At 37.4% G+C, this 6,325-nt stretch overlaps 1 pseudogene; it reads left to right on the forward strand.

Moving 5' to 3' along the window:
* The window catches only part of LOC107657599 (trypsin-3-like), a 7,050-nt pseudogene extending 2,429 nt beyond the window's left edge, over positions 1 to 4,621 (forward strand).
* Positions 4,622 to 6,325: the final 1,704 nt, after the last annotated feature.

A 6,325-nucleotide genomic window follows, 5' to 3' on the forward strand; every position in this document is an offset into this window, starting at 1 on the left:
CAAAATCGTCTTTTGCTTGTGCTGAATGCGGAAGATATTTTGGTTCCAATTCAGCTCTTGGCACACATAGGCGATGGCACAAAGACAAAAAATTTGCCCGATTTCTCTCAAAGACCAATAAGATGCACTCAAGGAAAAGTGTGGACTGTGGACCATATTTATGCAATGTATGTGGGAAAGGATTCTTTTACCTTTGTGTTCTTCGCCGGCATCAGCTACATCACCCTCCCATGGAGGCTCAACCCCAAAAAGAGCACGAAGTTCCTGAATCAATTAGTGTTTTTACCTGTCCAGATTGTCAGATGTCTTTCTCAAGTGGGTCTCTTCTAACAACTCACTTTGCAGAACATCACAGCAAGCCTAGTGAGACTGAGAAACTCCAGTCTGAAATCCTCCCTACAGATGAGTTGGGTCCACCCATCAAACAATCGTACACATCCAAAACAAAAGAGAAGACTAAGGTGCAACACCATCAGTGCTCCTACTGCACCAAGAGCTTCTTGAACATACGTGGCCTTCGTGCACACAAATGGCAGAAACACCACAAGGTTGGCAAACAACCCACTGCGTCTCTAGAAGAGCGCTTGGCATATGAGAAGCCCTTTGCTTCTGAAAGGACCGTTCCTAAAATGTCGACTAAGAAAGAGCTGAAAACTTCTATGGAGGAAGAACATGTACAGCGTAGTCGAAACGTAGAACTCACTCAATGTTTTTTCAAATGTGATAAATGTGCTAAAGCATTTCCCAGTGAGGAGCAGTTAAACGCTCACAACGAGGTGGCGAAGACTCGTCCGCATTGCTGCGCTCTTTGCTGCCGCGGTTACTGGACTGAACACCAGCTTCAGCAGCATCTCGCATGGCACAACGAAGTACGCCAACGTCTCCCAACCGAACTGCGATACAGACTGAGTGCTTCCATGGCACCTGGGCCTTCAGACAACCTGCAGGCTTTATCGCACAGATCCGAGTCTGTAGTCAAGCTGCCTGTAGCCCTTGTAAGTCCACAACTCAATAGCCATAAATGTCTGCACTGCGGAAAAACGTTCTTGTCACCTCGTGCTCTGCAGCAGCACCAGACTCTTCACAAAAATGAGGAGCCCTACCATTGTTCTTTGTGTTCACAGACCTTTACTGAAATCAGAAATCTTATTGACCACCATCAGGAGTGCTTGGGTGATAAAGAGCTAAAAGACAGGTACTCTACTTCCGCAGTAAGAGGCGCTGTTAACCTAACTTGCATTGAGTGTGGGATATTCTTCAAACAGGAAACAGAACTGCATCAGCATTATATTGAACACGCACGTGGGCTCTAAAATGTGTAAAAAATGCATGAAGATGGACATTGGTTTCTGGTACATTGTTTACTGCACCTACACTGATTTAATGTAGTACTTGATTCAAGATTTTTGTTACCTGCTGTGAGTGTTTGTATACAGTAGAAGAACTGTATGTATTAAAGAGGAAGGAAAATGCCACGATCAGCTTTTAAATTCTACAATTTTGCTGAAATTGTTGTAGTGAGAAAGATGTCTGCTAAATTGAAAGCATTATCACAGATGTCCTTTAAACTAAATAGTGTGTTCTAATTACTTACATAAAAGTTGTACATTTCTATTACTCCCTTTAAAATCTCTTTAGACCTCTGCAAAGTGTTTCAGTGTATTTTAGGGGATTTTAAAGATTTATATTCTTTCTTTTTTTTTTTGACTACTCAATTTAGTTTCTCTGTTGCTTTCTATCACCTTGTACTTTGAAAGAGCTCTTAATTTAAACTAGCAAGGTGTTTGTTAGATATTTGTTGTACATGTTAATTAAAAAGCTGCTTTTTTTGGACGCATTACAGCTTAAATCTTATGTTTTGTCTTGCTAGACATTGATTTGTGATTTGTACAGCATCTGTTCGTGCCATTGTCATTGTTTCTTTATTGACATCACCATTTTACAGCTTAAACCACATTTCTGTAAAAGTTAGGTTTTGGTTTTCCTTTTTAAATTTTTTTTTTCATCTTTCAACTAATTGAAAAACATTGGGGTTGAGGTTTAATGTTTCTCTTGAAAATGTTGTGACTACAGAAAATTATTTCTTAAATATAATGCTATGTTCCTTGCATAAAATCCCTCAAGTCATGTTAATGACATTAAGAATGTAGGAATAAGATACAAACTGGTCAGTAGAGGCAGTGTTATTTGTGTAGATCTGGCATGTTGAATCATAATGAGAATAGCTCATCATTTGAACAAATGAAAAACCCTTGATAGTAAATTGAACAGTTGTGTTACCATTTCATTTCGTCAAGTCTTGGGTGGGTGGTGATTGTGAAGGTTTATGGTTGGTTTGTTAATAATAGACCATCCTTTAATTTATTTAAGTTGATTCACTTTCAGAATGTGTAAGATTACCCAGGAATTAAACATTACATTACTTGAGTAGGTACAAAATATGCATGCATCCAGATGGAAAAGAAATTCCAAGTAATAATAATAATAATTGTGGACTGAAACTTGCATTGATATATCATCAAACTTTGGACCTCAAGATGTTTTTACTTGCACTGAAACTTCAGTGGAACATGGTAATTTCAAATGATCACTCCTAAAAATACTATACATGTTGTTGTTTTTGCTGATAGATACAGTGTGTGTTGAATGCCTTAAAGACTTAAAAGAGTTTTAAGACAAACATTGTCTCACTAATTGGGAGTTGTTTCATGTTGCTCTTTCGTGAATATATCATACGTTTTATGTTAAACCTCATCAAACAACTTGTTAAAATATTGTGTATTGTGAATGTGTACACTCAAATTGATGACTGTATAATGTAACGGCTGCAGGATTTCTAAATCAAAGGCTATGAAAAATAGTTACACATTTCATTCTGTAATAAAGATGAGTACATTAACCAATCATTTGAGATGCTTATCCATAGACGTAATATGTAGATAGACAATATTGCTGATAAAAGTTGTATTACAGCCCAGTAATGTGCGAGGTCCTTGTCAAATAGAGCTTCCCGTCTTACTGTCCACCTGGGAGAGCACAATGTGTACACTGAAGAAGGCACAGAGCAGCGGATTGGGGCAGAGAAAGTGATTCCTCACCCGAAATATAACGATTATACGTATGACAATGATTTCATGCTGATCAAGCTGAAAGAGCCTGCCATCTTCAAGCAGTATGTTCAGCCAATCCCTCTGGCGACCAGCTGCTCTTTTGCTGGGGAGCAGTGCTTGGTTTCTGGATGGGGCAAACAGATCACCACTGGAGGTGAGATAATGGAGGCTGAGTGATGAAAGTCTTCTGTGTTATAAAACAGTTAGTTCTGTCTTCAAAATTGATTGATTGAGTGGCAAGATGTGATAAATCTCCCCCTTATCCTAATATAGCCTACTATTTGAGGTGTCAGCCATTTGTATGTATAAGGGGCGATTTTGTATGTAGAGTATGGTTCCATCCAGTCGGAGGATGTCAAACATGTTCGTTATTTTTAGCCGTCTTTAGTTGAGATAGTATTGGTCATGCGTCTCCTAACAAAAAAAGATACACATTATTGTGTAAGTGTTCAGAACGACTTGAAAACGTGGTAGTGTGTATGAGCCTCCATTGTTTAGTGCAGGGGTGTCAAACTCAATTCCTGGAGGGCCGGGGCCCTGCAGAGTTTTGTTCCAACCCTGCTCCAACACACATACCATGTAGTTTTCAAATAAGCCTGAAGGACTTGATAAGTTGGATCAGGTGTGTTTAATTAGGGTTGAATCTAAACTCTGCAGGGCTCCGGCCCTCCAGGAATTGAGTTTGACACCCCTGGTTTAGTGTATGATGCACAGTTTTTCTCTATAACCCTTTACAAATGTATGATGGCTGTTTTTTAAAATCTGTTTCGATTTTAAAGTCGTGTAGTGCATCCTAGCCTTTACTGTCTTTTTGAGTGAGTCATTTGAACCATTCACTAAACTGATTACTTCAAAGACGATTACTTCATTCAGGAACGAAACAGATACAGTTCAATGCACTGAGTCACACAACAGATAATTATGTGGTGGTTGTTTGAAACATTTTCATTTCAGTAAAGCATCTAATATGTACATTTGTCTGTTTAATGAACTGTTAAGCCCTCTTGTACAAGTACCATTGGTTGCATTTAATATGATGAGCTATTAAAAGATTCATTCAACATTTCGGTATGTACAAGATGTAAAGCTTTAACATTGTTCATATCCTCTTTTTCCAGTTGATTATGCTGATAAACTCCAGTGTTTGGATTTGCCTGTACTGTCAAGGGCGCAGTGTGAGAGTGCGTATGGATGGCAAATAACTAATAACATGTTCTGTGCTGGATTCATGGAGGGAGGAAAGACTCATGTCAGGTATGTTATTGACATAGTCGTTTCTTTACATGTGTTATGTATTTTCATACAAAACCACACTTTTCTAATTTTATTTTCCAAACTTTCACAGGGTGATTCTGGCGGCCCAAGCGTGTAATGGGGAACTGCGAGGAGTTGTTTCTTGGGGCTATGGCTGTGCTCAAAGAGGCTATCCTGGGGTTTATGCTGAGGTGTGCCGCTACACTGACTGGGTCCAGTCCACCATAGCTAACAATTAACTATTTGTTCAGCCAAGTTGGACCTTTTGATTACAGGGTCATTTTTCTGAAATATCCGTAATTAAATTCAGCTTGGAACAAATAAAATTGTTTCTATCCTTTGTTTTATATGGATATAGTGTTTTATGTTTTTTCAGACACTTGGGACATACAAATTTCAGGCTATCCAAGTCCTGTAGCCACTGTAAGTCCACACCAGGGCTAGGAGAGTCATTTCTTTGGGGAGTCTGAGCTTCACATGCATTGAATGAAGCATGCAAGACAGGAAGTTTGATATATGCTCATTTTTAGACATCATGTGCATTAAACACTACACATCATGCACATCATGCAATACTCAGTGATCTAATTGTAATTACTTGACACCCAAGGCTATTGGATGCCTTCAAAAATGCAATAATAGATTGTTCCTTTCTGAGTAAATTTTGGCACTTAATGTTTTAATCACTTGATTGCCTGATTTGGTTCTGGGACCCCTTAGATACACTGTAATCTGAGAGGCATTGTTTTAAGCATTAATATTTGGCCTAATATTTTTCACTGCTTAAACTAGCTGTTTATTGCCTTGACATAGCAATAACAGGATAACATGAATGAATGACTGCGTGATTGGATCATTGTAATTAATTCAACATTAAAACATTTGTAGACTGATATTGACATGCAGCAGGCAGTCATTTGAATGGTTTGATCAAGAAGGAAATGGAAAAAGGATGCAGAGGAAAAGGTGATGATGAGAATGAGAATGACAACTACCTCTTTATATGACAGAATCATCTGACTGTGGGTATGTAGATCTCTCTTATTAGTTATTATCCATGTCAGTTTTTATAGTTTATATCTACACTGACCTATAATATTCCTTAAATAGTCTTTAACGTTACTATGATTCATACTACAAAAATGAATAGATTAACTGTAAACATGACAGACCAACAAATATCAGAAACATGCACATTGTGCAAAATTACTTGTAATATTTTTTTCTGTGTTCAAAAATTCACTATTTTTTTTCAGAAGCTTGTAGCGCAGGTAAGAAAATTATTGGAGGTTATGAATGTCCACCCAACTCCCAGCCCTGGCAAGTCTACCTTACTTCTAATGGGCAACACTGGTGTGGAGCATCTCTGATTAATGAAAGATGGGTTATTTCTGCTGTTCACTGCAAGATTACGTGAGTATATGTCCTCACTTTATTTATTTATTTATAAAAAGGAAAAATTAACAATATTTTATTGTTTATTCTTGTCTAAATGTGTACACTGAAATCGATGGTTGTAAAACAGGGGCAGCATTTTAAAAAGAATGATTTATTACCTGTAATACTTGACATCACCATAATGTCTTTGAGATTAGATAAAACCCATTTGAGACGATCCATAGATGTATTATGTTGGTAGGCAATATTGCTGATAAATGTTACAGTCCGGTAATGTGCGAGTTCCTTGTCAAATAGAGCTTCTCATCTTTCTGTCCACCTGGGAGAGCACAATGTGTACGTTGAAGAAGGCACAGAGCAGTGGAGGTGAGATGTCAAGTAATAAAATAATTGTATTTATTTATTTCAATTAGGTCAGTGTTTAAAGCATTACATTCAACAATTTATATCTGTAAAACATAAGAAACTTTAGTTTTTCCACACACACATCAATACATATATATACGTATAAATATATATATATATATATATATATATATTTTTTTTTTTTTTTTTTTTTTTTT

This window comes from Sinocyclocheilus anshuiensis, unplaced genomic scaffold (assembly GCF_001515605.1).
Source record: "Sinocyclocheilus anshuiensis isolate Anshui unplaced genomic scaffold, SAMN03320099.WGS_v1.1 scaffold43, whole genome shotgun sequence".
Classification (NCBI taxonomy): domain Eukaryota; kingdom Metazoa; phylum Chordata; class Actinopteri; order Cypriniformes; family Cyprinidae; genus Sinocyclocheilus; species Sinocyclocheilus anshuiensis.